We start from the raw sequence: 23408 nt of genomic DNA, 5'->3' as shown, positions 1-23408 counted from the left end.
TGTCGTTCCACTTCATGATTGTGTGCCACTTGTTGTTGATTCTTCACAAAAAAATACAGTTTTATATCTTTATGTTTGAAGCCTGAAATGTGGCAAAAGGTCGCAAAGTTCAAGGGGGCCGAATACTTTCGCAAGGCACTGTAGTGTACGTAAAGGAGATAATTCTGTATTTCATTTCATTTGCAAACATTTCTTCACTTTGTCATTATCGGGTATTGTGAAATATTCTTGAACATTCTCTAAGTATTTGCTATGCTAGATCTAAGGGTTAATAATGTTTTCTCTATATAAACACAGCAAAAAAAGCAACGTCCCTTTTTCAGCACCCTGTCTTTCAAAGATAATTCATAAATATCCAAATGATTTCACAGAACTTCATTGTAAAGGGTTTAAACACTGTTTCCCATGCTCAATGAACCATAAATCCTGTTAAGGAGGCTGCGAAAATTTTGTTAAACATCGCGCAACATTTCAGCGTCCTGCTACTCAAGCCAGGAATATAGTATATGCATATGAGTGTGTGTGTATAGAAAACACTCTGAAGTCTCTAAAACTGGTTAAATCGTGTCTGTGGCTATAACAGAACGTGTTTAGGAGTCAAAATCCTTCGAAAAACTGTTCACCAAAAATACAAAAAAAATATTAATCCTCCAGTCAATGTATTGTCTAAGGCTGAGGAAAATACATGGAGATCCCCTGTAAACGCCTACAGCTTCCACACGATGTCGCCAATGCTGTCATTTTGGGGCTGCTTTATCCTTGGTTTTGTGACGTGTAAGCACTTCCTTTCATCGAGTACACCACAGGATGTTATGAAAGTGAAAACATGGAGTATGATTTCAAGACTTGCTGCTATCGAATACAGATCACCCCGTGAACAATTTGATAGATTATTAACGTTTATTAATACCTAAAGTTGGTTTAGATAAGTAGTTTGAAGTGTTTTGTAAAAGTTTATAGGCAACTTTTGTAATTTTAAAAAGTGCGTCTTGTAAAGGGGCATTTTTCTGGATCAGACCGGTCTTCAGCAAATCACATTTTGGGTATACAATGACGGATTTAATCGGGAAAAAGACCCAATTGTGATGTTTATGTGACATATAGGAGTGCCAAGAAAGAAGCTTGTCAAAGGTAATGAATGTTTTATATTTTATTTCTGCGTTTTGGGTAGCGCCGGCTACCGCGAAATCTGTTGTTTTGTTGACGGTCTGGTATTCTGGGGGGTGCATGCTATCAGATAATAGCTTCTCATGCTTTCGCCGAAAAGCATTTTACAAATCTGACTTGGTGGCTAGATTCACAACGAGTGTAGCTTTAATTCAGTACCTTGTATGTGTGTTTTAATGAAAGTTTGAATTTTATCGAAAACTATTAGGTGGCGCTCTAAAATTTCCGCTGATTTGATCCCGCCACAGGGACCTAGTCCATAACAAGATAAACAATTAATGAACATGCACCTGTGGAACGGTCGTAAAGACACTAACAGCTTACAGACCATAGGCATATAAGGTCACAGTTATGAAAACTTAGGACACTATAGAGGTCTTTCTACTGTCTCTGAAAAACACCAAAAGAAAGATGCCCAGGGTCCCTGCTCATCTGCGTGAACGTGCCTTAGGCATGCTGCAAGGAGGCATGAGGACTGCCAGGGAAATAAATTGCAATGTCCGTGCTGCGAGACACCTAAGACAGTGTTACAGGGAGACAGGACGGACAGCTGATCGTCCTCGCAGTGGCAGACCACGTGTAACAACACCTGCACAGGATCGGTACATCCGAACATCACACCTGCGGGACAGGTACAGGATGGCAACAACAATTGCCTTAGTTACATCAGGAACACACAATCCCTCCATCAGTGCTCAGACTGTCCACAATAGGCTGAGAGAGGCTGGGATGAGGGCTTGTAGGCCTGGTGTAAGGCAGGTCCTCACCAGACATCACCGGCAACAACGTCGACTATGGGCACAAACCCACCATCGCTGGACCAGACAGGTCTGGCAAAAAGTGCTCTTCACTGACAAGTTGCGGTTTTGTCTCACCAGGGGTGATAGTTGGATTCACGTTTATCGTCGAAGGAATGAGCGTTACACCGAGACCTGTACTCTGGAGCAGGATCGATTTGGAGTTGGAGGGTTTTTCATTGTCTGGGGGCGGTATGTCACAGCATCATCGGACTGAGCTTGTTGTCATTGCAGGCAATCTCAACACTGTGCGTTACAGGGAAGACATCCTCCTCCCTCATGTGGTACCCTTCCTGCAGGCTCATCCTGACATGACCCTCCAGCATGACAATGCCACCAGCCATACTGCTTGTTCTGTACGTGATTTCCTGCAAGACAGGAATGTCAGTGTTCTGCCATGGCCAGCGTAGAGCCTAGATTTCAATCCCATTGGGCACGTCTGGGAGCTGTTGGATTGGATGGTGAGGGCTAGAAATGTCCGGGAACTTGCAGGGGCCTTGGTGAAAGAGTGGGGTAACACCTCACAGCAATAACTGCAGCTGGTGGCCACACCAGATACTGACTGTTACTTTTAATTTGACCCCCCCCCCTTTGTTCAGGGACACATTATTCCATTTTTGTTAGTCACATGTCTATGGAACTTGTTCAGTTTATGTCTCAGTTGTTGAATCATACGTTCATACAAATATTTACACATTTTAAGTTTGCTGAAAATAAACTCAGTTTTTGCTGAGTTTATCAATCTTGGTTTATATTGTTACATGGCATAGCTAGGTCTAAATAGTAAATGCGGGGTCATTGACCCATTATCTTTTTTCTCCAGGATGGCGTAGGGGTTGGGAGTCTTGGGATTTGGCTGCAATCATGCTACATTATTCTTGGATCATAGGCGACTCTAGGACATTCTCCATTTTAGAACATTCCAGTGGCTTTGAAGACCACTTGCATAACCATCCATTTTCTTCTCGTTTTAAATGCAACCGTCATGGTCTCTAAAATAGATATATTTTCATCAGTTGGAGATATTGCCTGGCTCGTTCCTGAGGCTAGTGGACTAATGGTCTCTGTCCCTTGGACTCCACTCCTGTTTTTGTCTCCTAAATTGAGCCCTTCACTGAGGCCCCAGTGGGTTAGACAACAATAGGCTTTATATGAAATATTCCCCATGACTTGCTGGGCCATTCCACTCCCAAGGAGTCGATCTGTCAAGAGTAGTTTAGTGGTAAGATAAAAATCTGCAACGATCGAGAGAAAAAACAACAACACTAACCCCAATGATTCCAGGAAATACAAAAACAAGATTGAGTGTTCTCCTGGTATTTGCTAGTGCTCATTTTGTTATTTGGATGGTGTCTGGCCGGCATGACTGTCATCCCAGCTAACCAGCTGCTGGCACGCAATGTTGATGCTCTTGTCCTTCTTTGTTCCAGTCAGACTTTCAGCTTAATGAAATATAGAGAGTATAACTGAAACAACTGATGGCTCTATGATAGCATTTCTATGTCAGAGGGGTATGGCTTGATTAGCACTAGGTCTGTGCAGTCAGTCAATGTGGGTGTGTGGGTGGTTGGTGGTGTTCAGGTGATTGGGACTGGGTCTGGTGGGTGGTTGGTGGGGGGTTGCTGGTGTTCATGTGATTGGGACTGGGACTGGGCCTGGTTGGTGGTGTTCAGGTGTTTGGGACTGGGTCTGGTGGGTGGTTGCTGGGGAGTTTCTGGTGTTCAGGTGTTTGGGACTGGGTCTGGTGGGTGGTTGCTGGGGAGTTTCTGGTGTTCAGGTGTTTGGGACTGGGTCTGGTGGGTGGGTGGTGGGGGTTGCTGGTGTTCAGGTGATTGGGACTGGGTCTGGTGGGGGGTTGCTGGTGTTCAGGTGATTGGGACTGGGTCTGGTGGGTGGTTGCTGGGGATTTGCTGGTGTTCAGGTGTTTGGGACTGGGTCTGGTGGGTGGGTGGTGGGGGTTTCTGGTGTTCAGGTGATTGGGACTGGGTCTGGTGGGTGGTTGGTGGGGGTTGCTGGTGTTCAGGTGATTGGGTGATTGGGACTAGGCCTGGTGGGTGGTTGGTGGTGTTCAGGTGTTTGGGACTGGGTCTGGTGGGTGGGTGGTGGGGGTTTTTGGTGTTCAGGTGATTGGGACTGGGTCTGGTGGGTGGTTGCTGGTGTTCAGGTGATTGGGACTGGACCTGGTGGGTGGTTGGTGGGGGGTTGCTGGTGTTCAGGTGATTGGAACTAGGCCTGGTGGGTGGTGTTCAGGTGTTTGGGACTGGGTCTGGTGGGTGGTTGGTGGTGTTCAGGTGTTTGGGACTGGGTCTGGTGGGTGGTTGGTGGTGTTCAGGTGATTGGGACTAGGCCTGGTGGGTCGTTGGTGGTGTTCAGGTGTTTGGGACTGGGTCTGCTGGGTGGGTGGTGGGGGGTTTCTTGGGTTCAGGTGATTGGGACTGGGTCTGGTGGGTGGGTGGTGGTGTTCAGATGTTTGGGACTGGGTCTGGTGGGTGGGTGGTGGTGTTCAGGTGATTGGGTCTGGTGGGTGAAGAGATGCTCCGAGTAATTGCAGTAAAATCTAGGGAGGGGAGTGTCTCAGAGGGGATGGGGCATGTGGATAGATTCCTGAAGTACTGGACAAGCTTGGCTCTTATCAGGTCTAACCCTGCTGTGGATGCCCTCAGAACAGCCTCTATTCATTTGGGCATGAACTCTACAAGGCATCAAAAGCGTTTCACAATGATGCTGGCCTATGTTGACTCCAATGCATCCCACAGTTGTGTCAAGTTGGCTGGATATTACATCAATAAGGGATCATAGCTTTCACCTGGTCAGTCTATGTCATGGAAAGTTCATAATATTTGTACACTTGTGTTTTTTATTTAACTAGGCAAGTCATTTAAGAACACATTCTTATTTACAATGACGGCCTAGGAACAGTGGGTTAACTACCTTGTTCAGGGGCAGAATGATGGATTTTTACCTTGTCAGCTCGGGGACTCGAACTAGCAACCTTTCGGTCACTGGCCCAACGCTCTAACCACTAGGCTACCTGCCGTCCCAGTGTCTAGGGAATAGGGTGCCATTTCAGTCACATGCGTGGTCTACCATGATTACAGAGCAGGGGCAGTCACTGGGCCTCCATAATCATATCAGATGGTGTGCCAGTGCAGCCGGGGATTGGCAAGATGGCCGCCACATGGCACTTCTGAGGAACAGTCGGTTGTTCTGCCTCTCCAAAGAGGATTCAGGGAGGTTTTTAGAGGACTCAACTACATATGCTCCTTATGGCTAATGAGGGAGTTTGGGGGGATATCCTATTTCTCCTCTGTCTACTAGCACCCAGTAAATAACCCTAACCCAGGGAATAACCCTAACCCAGTGAATAACCCTAACCCAGTGAATAACCTTAACCCTAAATCAAATCAAATCAAATTTACTTGTCACATACACATGGTTATAGCAGATGTTAATGCAAGTGTAGCGAAATGCTTGTGCTTCTAGTTCCGACAATGCAGTAATAACCAACGAGTAATCTAACCTAACAATTCCAAAACTACTACCTTATACACACAAGTGTAAAGGGATAAGAATATGTACATAAAGATATATGAATGAGTGATGGTACAGAACGGCATAGGCAAGATGCAGTAGATGGTATCGAGTACAGTATATACATATGAGATGAGTAATGTAGGGTATGTAAACAAAGTGGCATAGTTTAAAGTGGCTAGTGATGCATGTATTACATAAAGATGCAGTAGATGATAGAGTACAGTATATACATATACATATGAGATGAATAATGTAGGGTATGTAAAGATTATATTAAGTAGCATTGTTTAAAGTGGCTAGTGATATATTTTACATCAATTTCCATCAATTCCCATTATTAAAGTGGCTGGAGTTGAGTCAGTGTGTTGGCAGCAGCCACTCAATGTTAGTGGTGGCTGTTTAACAGTCTGATGGCCTTGAGATAGAAGCTGTTTTTCAGTCTCTCGGTCCCAGCTTTGATGCACCTGTACTGACCTCGCCTTCTGGATGATAGCGGGGTGAACAGGCAGTGGCTCGGGTGGTTGTTGTCCTTGATGATCTTTATGGCCTTCCTGTGACATCGGGTGGTGTAGGTGTCCTGGAGGGCAGGTAGTTTGCCCCCAGTGATGCGTTGTGCAGACCTCACTACCCTCTGGAGAGACTTACGGTTGTGGGCGGAGCAGTTGCCGTACCAGGCGGTGATACAGCCCGCCAGGATGCTCTCGATTGTGCATCTGTAGAAGTTTGAGTGTTTTTGGTGACAAGCCAAATTTCTTCAGCCTCCTGAGGTTGAAGAGGCGCTGCTGCGCCTTCTTCACAATGCTGTCCCTGTGGGTGGACCAATTCAGTTTGTCTGTGATGTGTACGCCAAGGAACTTAAAACTTACTACCCTCTCCACTACTGTCCCATCGATGTGGATAGGGGGGTGCTCCCTCTGCTGTTTCCTGAAGTCCACAATCATCTCCTTAATTTTGTTGACGTTGAGTGTGAGGTTATTTTCCTGACGCCACACTCCGAGGGCCCTCACCTCCTCCCTGTAGGCCGTCTCGTTGTTGTTGGTAATCAAGCCTACCACTGTAGTGTCGTCCGCAAACTTGATGATTGAGTTGGAGGCGTGCGTGGCCACGCAGTCGTGGGTGAACAGAGAGTACAGGAGAGGGCTCAGAACGCACCCTTGTGGGGCCCCAGTGTTGAGGATCAGCGGGGTGGAGATGTTGTTACCTACCCTCACCACCTGGGGGTGGCCCGTCAGGAAGTCCAGTACCCAGTTGCACAGGGCGGGGTCGAGCTTGATGACGAGTTTAGAGGGTACTATGGTGTTAACTGCTGAGCTGTAGTCGATGAACAGCATTCTCACATAGGTATTCCTCTTGTCCAGATGGGTTAGGGCAGTGTGCAGTGTGGTTGAGATTGCATCGTCTGTGGACCTATTTGGGCAGTAAGCAAATTGGAGTGGGTCTAGGGTGTCAGGTAGGGTGGAGGTGATATGGTCCTTGACTAGTCTCTCAAAGCACTTCATGATGACGGAAGTGAGTGCTACGGGGCGGTAGTCATTTAGCTCAGTTACCTTAGCTTTCTTGGGAACAGGAACAATGGTGGCCCTCTTGAAGCATGTGGGAACAGCAGACTGGGATAAGGATTGATTGAATATGTCCGTAAACACACCAGCCAGCTGGTCTGCGCATGCTCTGAGGGCGCGGCTGGGAATGCCGTCTGGGCCTGCAGCCTTGCGAGGGTTAACATGTTTAAATGTTTTACTCACGTCGGCTGCAGTGAAGGAGAGTCCGCATGTTTTGGTAGTGGGCCGTGTCAGTGGCACTGTATTGTCTTCAAAGCGGGCAAAAAAGTTATTTAGACTGCCTGGGAGCAAGACATCCTGGTCCGTGACGGGGCTGGTTTTCTTTTTGTAATCCGTGATTGACTGTAGACCCTGCCACATACCTCTTGTGTCTGAGCCGTTGAATTGCGACTCTACTTTAGTGAATAACCCTAACCCAGTGAATATTTTTATTTATTTTACCTTTATTTAACTAGGCAAGTCAGTTAAGAACAAATTCTTATTTTCAATAACGGCCTAGGGTTAACTGCCTGTTCAGGGGCAGAATGACAGATTTGTACCTTGTCAGCTCAGGGATTTGAACTTGCAAGTAACTTTCGGTTACTATTCCAACACTCTAACCACTAGGCTACCCTGCCGCCCCGGGTAGCCTTGTGTCAAGTGTCAAATGACTGAGGCCATTGAGATTCCTCATTTTCTTGCTGCTCTGCGGGGAACTAGCAGAGTCAGACCGGACCTCTTTATTTATGTCTTTCACATTCCTGCTGCGGTATAAAGGAAGAGGGAGAATACCAAGGCTACAATAGGACAGGATGTGTGAGTGTACAACAAGTCTTTTCTGTTCTTTGTGTAGTGTGTACAGTAGCTTTTTCCCTCCGTTACATCACTGTGCTTTTCTTACTTCTGCCTTTCTGTGAGAAAAGCTGACTGGGTGCTTTTGGGGGAAACGTCTCTGCTTCTCTCTAGGCCTGTAAAGCGTTCTGTTTCCAAGAAACCCTTTCTCTTCCGCCTCAATTGTGTGAGTTCTCATATCAGAGCCAACCCTCCAGCACTCGTTATCATGGTAGATGGTGTTATGGTTGGGAAAGCAGTCTGTTTCTCAGGAGAAAGATGGTTGGCATTACAGTAGCGTGTGTGTGTACTAGAGAGTGGGAGTGTGGTCCAGGTCTGATTTGCACACATTGGATTAGTGGTGTTAATTTTGAGCCAAGCTGGCCCCAGTTGAGCGTGATATCTGTGTGCGTATCCTGATCCAGGAGCATTGTAGAGGGGAGGGAGGGGAAGTTATTTTGGGCTCCCCTCTAGTACTGCAGAGCTCATTGCAGAGAGAGGGTGAGAAAAGGAGAACACTGCACACCCCCACCTCTGCCAAATCTCCCCAGAGCAGAGCCAGTCTGGCTGCAGTGCTTGCTCTGCTCCCACACCCTCCACTCTATTTTAAGGCTGGCGATAGTGTACTGCTCCCCCTCAATGGACCCCTGTATCTCCCTGTGTGGCCCAGAGCATGTTTCTCGGCCCCAACGGACGTTTGCACACAAAGAGCTACTCCAGTCTGCCCTGGCAGCTCGTCTAAAGGTGATACTACCTCAGTAGATAAGGCAAACACTGGACTCCATTGACTCTTGAAAGTGATCATGTAAGCTTCACACAGACAAGGTCACCAGTTAGGCTACATTTTCTTCAGTTGGTTTCTGTACAGTTGAAAGTGGAGCTGGGCTGTGTATTGTATCCCAAGGGGCTGTGTATTGTAGTCCTCTACACGTTTCCCTGACTTCCTTTCTGAATGTAGATTACCAGGCCACTGAAGCCAAGCCCAGGGTGGGGCCTAGGCTGCATTCCAGAGTCAGACACCAGGAAAGCAGAATAGATCCTCAGCATTTCCTTCCCATCTAGATACAGGGTTGCATCCCAAATGACACCCTATTTCCTACATAGTGCACTACTTTTGACCAGGGCCCGCACCAAATAAGAAATATGGTGCCATTTGGGAAGCACCCACACAGTAACAGCCCAGATGCCCAGATTCTCATTCTCATTTTTCATAATCAAATCGAACTTTATTTGTCACATGCGGTGACTACCTTACCATGAAATGCTTACTTACAAGCCCTTAACCAACAGTGCAGTTCAAGAAAGAGTTAAGAAAATATTTACCAAATAAACTAAAGTAGAAAATAATAAAAAATAACACAATAAAATAACAATAACGAGTCTATATACAGGGGGTACCGGTAGAGTCAATGTGCGGGGGTACAGGTTAGTCGAGGTAATTTGTACATGGACTGTAGGTAGGGGTGAAGTGACTATGCATAGATAATAAACAGTGAGTAGCAGCAGTGGAAAAAAATGGGGGGTGTCAATGTAAATAGTCCGGTGGCCATTTGATTAATTGTTCAGGAGTCTTATGGCTTGGGGATAGAAGCTGTTAAGGATCCTTTTGGTCCTAGATTTAGCGCTCTAGTACTGCTTGCTGTGCGGTAGCAGAAAAACAGTCTATGACTTGGGTGACTGGAGTCTTTGAATTATTTTTGGTCTTTCCTCTGACACCGCCTGGTATAGAGGTCCTGGATGGCAAGAAGCTTGGCCCCAGTGATGTACTGGGCCATACGCACTACCCTCTGTAGGGTCTTACAGTCAGATCCCGAGCAGTTGCCATACCAGGTGGTGATGCAACCGGTCAGGATGCTCTCGATGGTGCAGCTGTAGAACATTTTGAGGATCTGGGGACCCATGCCAAATCCTAATAATGCTGTACAAGCAATAAAGCAGTCTACTTCACATTTGCAACACTTTACACACTATAGTACACTGAGGGAAATGTCTGCCCATAAAGGCACCATTGACATTAATATCTATGGTTGTTTGTTATCCTGTAACTCTTGTGTCTATTATATTTAGGATCACCTATCTCATGTTGGGCATACACTAACAGTACACAGTTCAGATAAGGTGTAGCTGTTCACTAGCTGGGAAGCAGATGTTCAAGGTAGAAAGTACCCATGTTTGGGCCAATTGGATAGTCGTAAGGTTGAGATGAGATTATACTGATTTGGCAGCTGCTTAACGGCGGCAGTCGGTGGCCGTGACAGCCGTTAGTAAGGCCGCCTGTTCCTGGAATTCTGGGTAATTAGCCTCGGCGCACACCGGACGTCTCTGTCTGACGGAGACAACAATAAGCCCTTTAGTGTTTCTCTCAGTCTCTGCTGCCTCGCGGGCGCTAATCACAGAGCTGAGAGCCTGTTTGCATCCTAAATGGTACCCTATTCCCTATGCAGTGCACTACACTTGACCAGGGCCCATTTGGGATGCACACGGAGACTTGTTGGACAGAAAGCAGGCTGCTCTACTACAGAGGTGTATACATTAGGGCACAAAGTAGCAAAAAGTAGTAAAACATTTTGCAATGGAAAACGAACACGAGCATTTCACATTGGATCCGTTCAGGTAATCTACACATAATCATCATTTGGCGAACTCGCTACTGCCCCTCTCTCTCTCTCTAGTGCTCCGAGCCTGAGGAGGTAAGCCCTAATGGTTAAAGCAGAGGTACAGTATGAGACTACTATAAAGTGGTGCACTATATAGTAAAAAAGGCACCATTTCAGACACAGCCATAGTATCTGAGAGTTCGAGAGACAGAATGGAGCTGGCTGCCTGGTGATGGTCGGTCAGGCCAGTGTGTTAATAAGCTGACTGGAGCCTGGCAGTTATTATTCCTCACAGCTTGTTGTTGTATTTTAGGTCAAGTTCCTCTATTGGGGCCTGATGATTCTACATGCCTCTGCATTTCCTGTTGCACAGGACAAAAGGGTCCGGACAGGGTCAGAACGATAGCTGAGACGGTGGGAGGTGGAGATGGTTCTAGGGGGGCGGCGGAGGAGGAGTAGAGGAGGGCTCATCTCCAGATGCAAAGGCCTGCTGCTGGACCGTTGTTGGAGTAGGGAGCTGAGAACTGTGAAATGGAGCGGTCCTAGCTATAGCACAGGGGCTTAACCACTCAGACTCATAGAGAAGAGATAATCCATACTTCATCTGCATAAATGCTGCCTACCACACTCTCCTCCCTCCCCTCCCCACCGCTTCCCTCACCCAGCCAAACCCCAGCCACCTGCAGAGCTACACAACAGACTCGGAGCATGAATAGTGGATGACTTTGAAAATAACATTTTGAGAACTGCATATCCACACCCAGTGGAAAATCTCTTTCATACCCAATGCCCGGGGACCTGGGAGCTCATCTGAGCTGGGGAATAGTCAAAGGCAACCCATATTCACAGCCAGGCAGCTAGGCAGGCAGCTAGGCAGGCACCTCTTTAATCTGGCCCCAGCCAAGTGGATTTGCTCTGCATTCATGATATATGCTCACAGCTCGCTTGAGCAAATCATATTAAATCATTGTTTTTGATATTTTGAATTTATCTTACAAATGTATGTTTTGAATAAAAATCAGGTTTGTATAAGCCAGGGCTTCAAAGCTTGCATTTATTTTTTAAATGGGGGGGGGGTTATTTAGTTCTACATGTAGGAAATCTGATCTGGGTTGTTTAAATATTCATGATGAGTTTTCAGCTTGGAGTGTGATCTTTAAGGACTCTCTCTCTCTCTCTCTCTCTCACACCCTGTTGTATTTGTATATCAATGACTAAACTCAGTGTTCAAAGAAGCTAGTATACCTCCCCTCTCTTTATTAGCCTTTTAGTGAGAGAACCCCTTTGTTGAGTGTCATTAATCTGTAATTAAAACAATTTAAACAGTAATTACACAATCGTGTCAGAAGAGATCCTATACCAACCCAGCTCCAGTCACGCACAGCTCTACTACTTAGTTATCTCTCACAGTGTAAAGGAATGATACTGCACTGAGGCACAATATATTACTTCTCGTGATACACGATATTACATTTTTGGCCAATACCCATATCCAATATTGTCCTTGCCAAAAAAAACTCTACCGATAACCGATATTTACAATTTTAGCGGCCTTTTAAGCATTCTAGTACAGTCAAATAGTTAACACACCCATTGACGCAGCGGACTAAGGCACTGCATCTCAGTGCAAGAGGCGTCACTACAGTCCCTGGTTCGAATCCAGGCTGTATCACATCCGGCTGTGATTGCCCAGCGTCGTCCGGGCCGGCATTGTAAATAAGAATTTGTTCTTAACTGACTTGCTTAGTTAAATAAAGGTTACACACACACACTGACCAAATAATAGGTATTTTGTTGGCATTTCAAAACCTATTTCTTTCACTTACTTGCTCTGCTGTTTTGTTGTTCATTTGTTCAGTCGTTTCATTCTCAACCCGGATTTCTATGGAACACCGTTTGGGTCTTTGCGAGTCCCAAAAGATACAAGTCAAATAACTTAATTTGACCTGTCAAATAACACCAACATCTGTTTCAGTAGCTATAGTTAGCTAGATAACTATATAGCTAGGTGTCATCATCTAAAATAACCCTAATTTATAAAACAGTTCTTATTTGATTAATGGTGGTCGGACCCATCTAGCCACAATAAGGATTAGCCACAATAGTGGACTTTGCGGTTAGCCTTCAAAATAAAAGTATGGCATAATTCTACTATTTGTATTCATTTTCAGTACTCTCAATTACATACTTTTATTTTGAAGGCAAACAGCAAATTCCACTATTGTGCCCAATCCTTATTGTGGCTAGCTTCACAACACATAACCCGGTACGGTCGAGCCTCACTAGCCAGATGAAGCTAGCTGGCTGCTTATAACGTTAGGTTTGGGCAACAGGGTTAAGTTGCTGACTAGCTACTTATTTTCATGAACTGAAGTTCAATTTCAATAGGCGAACAACAAGTGCCAACCTAGCTAATACTAACTCACAAGGATTCCTAAATCATTGCTATGAATAATGAAAATGACTGAAGATTCTACTGGTCAGGCTGGTTGCATTGTTGCTAGCTAGGTACCAAGCTATAGCTAGCTACCCCAGAAGTTGCAGTCGAACAAATTATGCTTTATTACCAACGTAGTATTGTAAACACATCGTTCGTGGCCGGTGTTTGCAGACTTTTTTGTACCGCTTTGACAGTGCTACTGTATCTTTTTTGACAAACGGCGTTCCATAGATGTATGTCGTGAAGCTAATAGCAGCGACGCTATTACTGTGTAACTCCAGTAGGGCAACATCTGAAAATTTGTGCACTTGGTAGAGTGTACGAGTGCTCAAGCAGTCGGTGAAAGCCAACATCAGAGAACAGTTGATTGTCAAGGGCAATGAATTCCCATTATATTGGCTTTCATGGATTTTGCCTTTGAGTTGACTTGCTGAAATGTTGTTACTCTTTCAAATGACTGCTTGACTTGTTGACTGCTCGATCCACACAGCAGACATTGTGGGCTAGTTTAGGAATGCTGTGTTGCACGTATAGTGCACCATTTTACGTGGCGTCATTACGTCATGTACCTATGTTATATAGGTATGCACATCAGCTTTGACATTGGTTTTGCACATCGGGGCGTTAAACTAGACATCGTGAACATATGTTCACCGATATATCGTGCATCCCTAATTACTACCTTTAATGATTCTGCTGTCTCTCTCTTTCTCTCTCCCCTCTCTCTCAATTCAATTCAATTTGCTTTATTGGCATGATGTAACAATGTACATATTGCCAAAGCTTTCTTTGAATATTTACAATATTAAAATAAGTAGAATCAAAATGTTCAACAGGACAACAGTAACAACAATAACCAAGGGTCAAAACAACCATGCATTGAACAATATCAATAAGCCCCGTCGCGGACCAGGATGTCTTGCTCCCAGACAGACTAAAGAAGTTCTTTGCTTGCTTTGTAGACAATACAGTGCCACTGACACGGCCCGCTACCAAAACATGCGGACTCTCCTTCACTGCAGCCGACGTGGGTAAAATATTTAAACATGTTAACCCTCGCAAGGCTGCAGGCCCAGACGGCATCCCCAGCCGCGTCCTCAGAGCATGCGCAGACCAGCTGGTTGGTGTGTTTACGGACATATTCAATCAATCCTTATCCCAGTCTGCTGTTCCCACATGCTTCAAGAGGGCCACCATTGTTCCTGTTCCCAAGAAAGCTAAGGTAACTGAGCTAAACGACTACCGCCCCGTAGCACTCACTTCCGTCATCATGAAGTGCTTTGAGAGACTAGTCAAGGATCATATCACCTCCACCCTACCTGACACCCTAGACCCACTCCAATTTGCTTAACACCCCAATAGGTCCACAGACGACGCAATCGCAACAACACTGCACACTGCCCTAACCCATCTGGACAAGAGGAATACCTATGTGAGAATGCTGTTCATCGACTACAGCTCGGCATTCAACACCATAGTACCCTCCAAACTCGTCATCAAGCTCGAGACCCTGGGTCTCGACCCTGCCCTGTGCAACTGGGTACTGGACTTCCTGACGGGCCGCCCCCAGGTGGTGAGGGTAGGTAACAACATCTCCACCCCGCTGATCCTCAACACTGGGTCCCCACAAGGGTGCGTTCTGAGCCCTCTCCTGTACTCCCTGTTCACCTACGACTGCGTGGCCATGCCCACCTCCAACTCAAACATTAAGTTTGCAGACGACACTACAGTGGTAGGCTTGATTACCAACAACGACGAGCTGGCCTACAGGGAGGAGGCGAGGGCCCTCAGAGTGTGGTGTCAGGAAAATAACCTCACACTCAACGTCAACAAAACAAAGGAGATGATAGTGGACCATAAAGATCATCAAGGACAACAACAACCCGAGCCACTGCCTGTTCACCCCGCTATCATCCAGAAGACGAGGTCAGTACAGGTGCATCAAAGCAGGGACCGAGAGACTAAAAAACAGCTTCTACCTCAAGACCATCAGACTGTTAAACAGCCACCACTAACATTGAGTGGCTGCTGCCAACATACTGACTCAACTCCAGCCACTTTAATATTGGAAAAATTGATGTAAAAAATGTATGACTAGCCACCTTAAACAATGCCACGTAATATAATGTTTACATACCCTACATTACTCTCTCTCATATGTATATACTGTACTCTATACCATCTACTGCATCTTGCCATCTTTATGTAATACATGTATCACTAGCCACTTTAAACTATGCCAATTTTATATGTTTACATACCCTACATTACTCATCTGATATGTATATATTGTACTCGATACCATCTACTGCATCTTGCCTATGCTGTTCTGTACCATCACTCATTCATATATCTTTATGTACATATTCTTCATCCCTTTACACTTGTGTGTATAAGGTAGTTGTTGTGAATTGTTAGGTTAGATTACTCGTTGGTTATTACTGCATTTTCGGAACTAGAAGCACAAGCATTTCGCTACACTCGCATTAACATCTGCTAACCATGTGTATGTGACAAATAAAATTTGATTTGATTTGACATGTGCAGGTTGATTGGTCTGTCAGACACAGTCCCTCATCTTATGGCAGGCAGCAATGTAGTGCACTGCCAACCCACAGCTCTCTGTGTCCTCCCGCAACAGGACAGGTGGCCGATCCTTGAATCCTTGAATAAGAGTTTCAAATTTGGGGAAATGACACTCTAATTGTTTTACATTTTTGTCAGGAAATGCAGCTCTGTCTCAGGATCTGCTGTTGTGTATCTGTTGCACAGCCTTTCCTCTACAGGGAGCCAAGTTTTCCTGTGTCTACCCTTCTCAATGGCAAGGCTGTGCTCACTGAGCCTGTACTTTGTCTCTCTCTCCCTCTCTTTATAATCTGACATGTCCCCTCTCCATTAAGATAGATGGGGAGGAAGGGGCCCGGAGGCTGGATAGAGGGAGCGATAAAAGAGCAACATAGATGTGTACTGTGTTGTACATGTATCTCCAGTCACCTGGTTTTAGTGTAAATGATCTCCACCAGAGAGAGAGAGAGAGAGAATAAATAAATACGTGTCTGGGCCAAAGCACAAAGGTCCTGATAGATTTATCCATGTAGCTCAATATGTTATGAGACATAGATATACAGTTGAAGTCAGAAGTTTACATACACCTTAGCCAAATACATTTAAACTCAGTTTTTCACAATTCCTGACATTTAATCCTAGTAAAAATTCCCTGTCTTAAGTCAGTTAGGATCACCACTTTATTTTCCGAATGTGAAATGTCAGAATAATAGTAGAGAGAGATATTTATTTCAGCTTTTATTTCTTTCATCACATTCCCAGTGGGTCAGAAGTTTACATGCACTCAATTTGTATTTGGTAGCATTGACTTTAAATTGTTTAACTTTGGTCAAACGGTTTGGTTAGCCTTCCCCAAGCTTCCCACAATAAGTAGGGTCAATTTTGGCCCATTCCTCCTGACAGAGCTGATGTAACTGAGTCAGGTTTGTAGGCCTCCTTGCTCGCACACGCTTTTTGAGTTCTGCCAAAACTTTTTCTATAGGATTGAGGTCAGGGCTTTGTGATGGCCACTCCAATACCTTGAGTTTGTTGTCCTTAAGCTATTTTCTACAACTTTGGTATACTTTGGATCATTGTCCATTTGAAAGACCAATGTGTGACCAAGCTTGCACTTCCTGACTGATGTCTTGAGATGTTGCTTCAATATATCCATTTAATTTTCCTTCCTTGTGATGCCATCTATTTTGTGAAGTGCACCAGTCCCTCCTGCAGCAATGCACCCCCACAACATGATGCTGCCACCCCCGTGCTTCATGGTTAGGATGGTGTTCTTCAGCTTACAAGCCTCCCCCTTTTTCCTCCAAACATAACAATGGTCATTATGGCCAAACAGTTCTATTTTTGTTTCATCAGACCAGAGGACAAAAAGTATGATCTTTGCAAACTGTAGTCTGGATTTTTTATGGTGGTTTTAGAGCAGTGGCTGCTTCCTTGCTGAGCGGCTTTTCAGGTTATGTCGATATAGGACTCGTTTTACTGTGGATATAGATACTTTTGTACCTTGTTTCCTCCAGCATCTTCACAGGGTCCTTTGCTGTTTTTCTGGGATTGATTTGCGTTCAAAGTACGTTCATCTCTAAGAGACAGAACGCGTCTCCTTCCTGAGTGGTATGACGGCTGCGTGGTCCCATGGTGTTTATACTTGCGTACTATTGTTTGTACAGATGAATGTGGTACCTTCAGGCGTTTGGAAATTGCTCCCAAGGATGAACCAGACTTGCGGAGATCTATAATTTTTTTTTCTGAGGTCTTGGCTGATTTCTTTTGATTTTCCCATGATGTCAAGCAAAGAGGCACTGAGTTGGAAGGTAGGCCTTGAAATACATCCACAGGTGCACTTCCAATTGACTCAAATTATGTCAATTAGCCTATCAGGAGCTTCTAAAGCCATGTCATAATTTTCTGGAATTTTCAAAGTTGTTTAAAGGCACAGTCAACTTAGTGTATGTAAACTTCTGACCCACTGGAATTGTGATCCAATGATTTCTAAGTGAAATAATCTGTGAGCAATTTTTGGGAAAATTACTTGTGTCATGCACAAAGTAGTTGTCCTAACCGACTTGCCAAAACTATAGTTTGTTAACAAGACATTTGTGGAGTGGTTGAAAAACGTTTTAATGACTCCAACTTCCGTAAGTGTATGTAAATTTCCGACTTCAACAGTACATGTATACTGAGTTGAAGGTTGGCTATCTGACGGAGAGCCCTGGGCCTAGCTTGGATATAATTCTTGACGCCAAACAACTATATATATACTATATGTGTATGGTGGGGGCTGGGGCTAGGTCTGTCTGTGTGTGTGCTTGATTGTACGGCTGGGTCTTTACGGGGGCTGTTTACACCTAAGCCGTAAAAAGTTGATCAGCGGCCGGCTGCATCAGTCTGAGATCATATTTGAAAAGCAGCGGCCGTTATCTTGATGTACTGCGTGTCCATTGTGTTATGCCTTGTCTGTAATTGACTGGAGAAATATGGTCGCGTTATGCTGACATCTCTGCGCTTTGTAAAGGAGCATGTCTCTCTGGGGACATTAGATACAGTATCTGTGGAAATAGGTTGGAGGGGGGGGTCTGTTTTGAGCTCTCCACTGTATCTGCCTGCAAGTATAAGGTTTCCATCTCACACAGGGGATTGGGGGAATAGGGCTCCTTTCCTCTTTTCCTACCCTCTTGTCTGTAAATTCTATGTATTGTGATATCCTGCTGCAGCCGGACAATGAGCGACGTGCTGGCTTGGCCTCGTAGCATTACTAGCTACCTGGAAGTAGAACATATGTCCCTCTCCATCCCTTCAGAGCTCACACAGACCTCTCTTTCTCCCTCGCTACGGGCCAAAAGTTACGCCATCATCACACCCACAACCCCCCGCCATCCTCCATCTATTCCCTTCTACCACTAATCTCTGTCTCCAGAGGAGGGTGAATTCCTCCTGTGTCTCTCCACCCAGTCACACCCCGTAGCCAATCAAACAATCCCATCACGAGCAGTGACCCCTCCCAGAAGGCCTGGGCCTGTTGTTTTACTGCTGTTGCCTCCTGTCAGACCACGGCTAGAGTTGGACTTCTTATCTTTCTCCTCTTTTTTACATCTTCTTTCCTCTCCACTCCCCCCATCTCCTCTCTTCTCCTCTCCAATATGTTCTGTAAAATCTGCAGCTTTATAGAAATGATTTATCCTCATGTTGGTTAGCCTGTCTGTGTTTGAGAGAATATGCAGTGAGAACTGTCAATGCTGATTGCATTCCAGAACCAAGTCATGAAGTGTGAGGAATGCTTGTGAAGGGTGACCGTTTTTTCTCAGCCAATGAATGAACATCAGTCCTGCAGACATGAAGGTCATATCAGACGTTGCTATGTGTTGGGTTGAGTTTAGTTTAGTAGTTAGTTATCTAGTTCCATCACAGTGGGGGAAAGTGACTGTGATCTCCTGTTGTGAGGCCACCAGACAGACCTCAGTGTTCCAAATAGGTTTTTAAATAGACTCAACACTTGTTGAAAGTCGAAGGTGGCCCATGTATCTAGCGGCTAGTCCATCAACACGTCCAGTCAACCAAGTTTTATCCAGACTCTGTCAGGTCTTTAGCACAAAAGAACAAAAGCATTGGCGAGGATGTGGATGGCAGTGGTGGAGGGGCTTCTGGGAAGCGGTAAGAAAAGGTTTAAAAAAGGGGGGTGGGGGAAGGAGAGAGGAGTGACGCAGCGCAGGCCTGTGAAACGAGGAGGCCATGCGTGAGATGAGGGGAACGGGGGGGAAGAGAGAATGAGAGATTTGGCTCAGGATCACTCACCAGAGGAGGACAGATTAAAGTCCCATCAAGACAGGATGCATCGTCAAGGGCTTTGGTCTTCTCCCCTGTAGTGGCGGGCATGTGTGCGTGTGTGTGTGTGTGTGTGTGTTACCTCATGCCGTGTGTGTATCTCTGAATGTGTATGATAACTCATGTCCCAGTCACTCTACTGGACTGAGTGTGTTTGTCTCCACTCCCAGTTTAGTCAAATCAAATCAAGGTTTGTTTGTCCCTTACACATATTTTCAGGTGTTATAGCAGGCGCAGTGAAATGCTTGTATTACTAGCTCCAACAGTATAGTAGAATGTCTTGTGTTACTAGCTCCAACAGTGCAGTAGAATGTCTTGTGTTACTAGCTCCAACAGTGCAGTAGAATGTCTTGTGTTACTAGCTCCAACAGTATAGTAGAATGTCTTGTGTTACTAGCTCCAACAGTGCAGTAGAATGTCTTGTGTTACTAGCTCCAACAGTGCAGTAGAATGTCTTGTGTTACTAGCTCCAACAGTAAGAATGTCTTATGTTACTAGCTCCAACAGTATAGTAGAATTGTCTTACTAGCGTTACTAGCTCCAACAGTATAGTAGAATGTCTTGCGTTACTAGCTCCAACAGTATAGTAGAATGTCTTGTGTTACTAGCTCCAACAGTATAGTAGAATGTCTTGTGTTACTAGCTCCAGCTTGTGTTACTAGCTCCAACAGTATAGTAGAATGTCTTGTGTTACTAGCTCCAACAGTGCTTGTGTTACTAGTAGAATGTCTTGTGTTACTAGCTCCAACAGTATCTTGTAGAATGTCTTGTGTTACTAGCTTACTAGCTTGTGTTACTAGCTCCAACAGTATAGTAGAATGTCTTGTGTTACTAGCTCCAACAGTATAGTAGAATGTCTTGTGTTACTAGCTCCAACAGTATAGTAGAATGTCTTGTGTTACTAGCTCCAACAGTATAGTAGAATGTCTTGTGTTACTAGCTCCAACAGTATCGTAGAATGTCTTGTGTTACTAGCTCCAACAGTATAGTAGAATGTCTTGTGTTACTAGCTCCAACAGTGCAGTAGAATGTCTTGTGTTACTAGCTCCAACGTATAGTAGAATGTATTGTATTACTAGCTCCAACAGTGCAGTAGAATGTCTTATGTTACTAGCTCCAACAGTATATTAGAATGTCTTGTGTTACTAGCTCCAACAGTATAGTAGAATGTCTTGTGTTACTAGCTCCAACAGTATAGTAGAATGTATTGTATTACTAGCTCCAACAGTATAGTAGAATGTCTTATGTTACTAGCTCCAACAGTATAGTAGAATGTATTGTATTACTAGCTCCAACAGTATAGTAGAATGTATTGTATTACTAGCTCCAACAGTATAGTAGAATGTCTTATGTTACTAGCTCCAACAGTATAGTAGAATGTATTGTATTACTAGCTCCAACAGTATAGTAGAATGTCTTATGTTACTAGCTCCAACAGTATAGTAGAATGTCTTGTGTTACTAGCTCCAACAGTATAGTAGAATGTATTGTATTACTAGCTCCAACAGTGCAGTAGAATGTCTTGTGTTACTAGCTCCAACAGTATAGTAGTATAGCTCCAACAGNAATGTCTTGTGTTACTAGCTCCAACAGTATAGTAGAATGTATTGTATTACTAGCTCCAACAGTATAGTAGAATGTCTTGTGTTACTAGCTCCAACAGTATAGTAGAATGTATTGTATTACTAGCTCCAACAGTGCAGTAGAATGTCTTGTGTTACTAGCTCCAACAGTGCAGTAGAATGTATTGTATTACTAGCTCCAACAGTATATTAGAATGTCTTATGTTACTAGCTCCAACAGTATAGTAGAATGTATTGTATTACTAGCTCCAACAGTATAGTAGAATGTCTTATGTTACTAGCTCCAACAGTATAGTAGAATGTATTGTATTACTAGCTCCAACAGTATAGTAGAATGTCTTATGTTACTAGCTCCAACAGTATAGTAGAATGTCTTGTGTTACTAGCTCCAACAGTATAGTAGAATGTATTGTATTACTAGCTCCAACAGTGCAGTAGAATGTCTTATGTTACTAGCTCCAGCAGTATAGTAGAATGTCTTCTGTTACAATCTCTAACAGTTCAGTAGAATGTCCAACAGTACAGTAGAATGTCTTGTGTTACTAGCTCCAACAGTACAGTAGAATGTCTTGTGTTACTAGCTCCAACAGTACAGTAGAATGTCTTGTGTTACTAGCTCCAACAGTACAGTAGAATGTCTTGTTACTAGCTCCAACAGTGCAGTAGAATGTCTTGTGTTACTAGCTCCAACAGTGCAGTAGAATGTCTTGTGTTTCTAGCTCCAACAGTGGAGTAGAATGTCTTGTGTTTCTAGCTCCAACAGTGCAGTAGAATGTCTTGTGTTTCTAGCTCCAACGGTACAGTAGACTGTCTTGTGTTACTAGCTCCAACAGTGTAGTAGAATGTCTCACAATTCAATATTAATACACAAATAATCTAAAATCTAATCAAGAAATGACAGAACAAGTCCAATTTCCAATCCAGATTAGATATATTAGTTAGCTTGTGTCAGAATCCAGATATACAAATGTAGTGTGTAGAGACAGTATATCATTTAGAAAGAAAAGTGTATGTACATTAGTAGGTATATTAGGATGAGCTATGTTGAGAAAATGTTACATACATTCACAGTTAGTAACAACAGTACATAAACAGAATTTGAGGTCACCAGTTCAGCAGCGGACCCCTCCTTCAGCCCCAGTCTAGCCAACACAGATAAGGTCTCCTATCCCGTTCGTCTGTTTGATCCTCCACTTCCTATCATTTCAGTCAATTACGACCCAGCCGGGCTGCCCCTGCCCTGTCTGTAACTGAGCCGGGCCTGTTTGCCTGGCTGGGAGGACTTGGCTCTGGAGCCATGCTGTGAAGGCCAGCAGAGCCAGTCTGTTCCCTCTCTCCCCTCAGCCCAGGGAGAGTGGGCTGTGTTGGGCCGCTGCCACACGTTGTCAGCCTGCCTCTCTGACTTCCCTTCCTCCTCCTGTTGACTTCCCCTTCTGCTGCCTACTCTCCAGACCTCCAGGCCATTCCACAAACAGCCCTTGTTATGGCTGGCTTTTTCCATCACATTACTCAGTTTTTTATTGTTTTGTAACGGGCCACTGTCGGGGTAGTGTAATATAATGCATCCGTTCCCTCTAAAACCCTTGTCAGGTGAACGTGTTCGAGACTGGTGGAGGGGTGCCGAGAGGGCAGCCGGTAGAACAGAAGGGCTGATGGGAAATTGGACGACCCAAGGTTACCCAAGCGGTCTTTGCTGGGGGATTAATTGTGTAAGAGCCATGTAATGATTGCTGGCACAGATCCTGACTGAAATCCTGTTACCCACGCTGCACTGGGGCAGGGAGGGAGACCTAGGACCTGTGGAGGCAAGGCAACACTCATCACAGGCACCCTGAGCCTGCCAGGAATCAAATGAGTTCTGTATTTAGTGGAAGTACAGTAGCTACTCCAATACTAACCACAGGGCCTCTCATTCTTTCATTAGATACTTGCAAATGTGTGAATACTTACTACTTCATAATGAGCTGTTACTGCCAGAAATTATTTTCAGATTGTTTCGTTCTGAACAGAACCACTATTTTTCTTGCTCTGTTCCACTGTTCCGACCAGCATAATAAAGTTCGAAACCGATTGGAACACAATAAAAAGTACCGTTTTATATTGTTCATTTCTATTCCTTTTTTAACCTGTGAAATGAATCGACATAGTTTTTACATTTATCTCATTAAATTAATACAAGCTTGCTATGGAGCGGGCAATCCAGACACGTTAAAGGAAGAAATTCCTCCATAATCTCTGGGGAAGCTAATTGTGTTCATGCTCTATAGGTGGGGAGAGACCGTGTCAGAGGGGTGGACATGGAGGAGGCTTGGCTTGACGCGCTGGGCATCATGATGTGCATTATAATGTGTTTGGGATATTGATAGTAGACCTATTATTACTTCACCATATTACATAATTATATACTAACTTGAGACCTATGGAGGAGTGGCTAATATGGAGGAACTTTGATTGTCCGATCATTGGCTCAACGCCCTGGGCCAGAGATCGCTAACAAGCTCTTGTGGCACCAGAACTCAAAACACGCGTTACCTTTTTGT

General features: G+C 44.6%; 1 protein-coding gene across 17 annotated transcripts in view; it reads left to right on the top strand.

Annotated features, from left to right (window-relative positions):
* Positions 1-23408, top strand: part of LOC112262704 (armadillo repeat protein deleted in velo-cardio-facial syndrome) — a 223640-nt gene that overhangs the window by 59927 nt on the left and 140305 nt on the right. Inside the window, exon 1 of one of the 17 annotated variants that reach the window (XM_024438414.2) lies at positions 7731-7852. The exons of the other annotated variants lie outside the window; for them this stretch is intronic. The gene's annotated coding sequence lies outside the window, so the exon portion shown is untranslated. Of the gene's footprint in view, positions 1-7730; positions 7853-23408 lie in introns of those variants that run through there. 17 annotated transcript variants of the gene reach the window in all.

Source organism: Oncorhynchus tshawytscha, linkage group LG12, assembly GCF_018296145.1.
Source record: "Oncorhynchus tshawytscha isolate Ot180627B linkage group LG12, Otsh_v2.0, whole genome shotgun sequence".
Lineage (NCBI taxonomy): Eukaryota > Metazoa > Chordata > Actinopteri > Salmoniformes > Salmonidae > Oncorhynchus > Oncorhynchus tshawytscha.
This window is presented reverse-complemented; position numbering and strand designations above follow the sequence as displayed.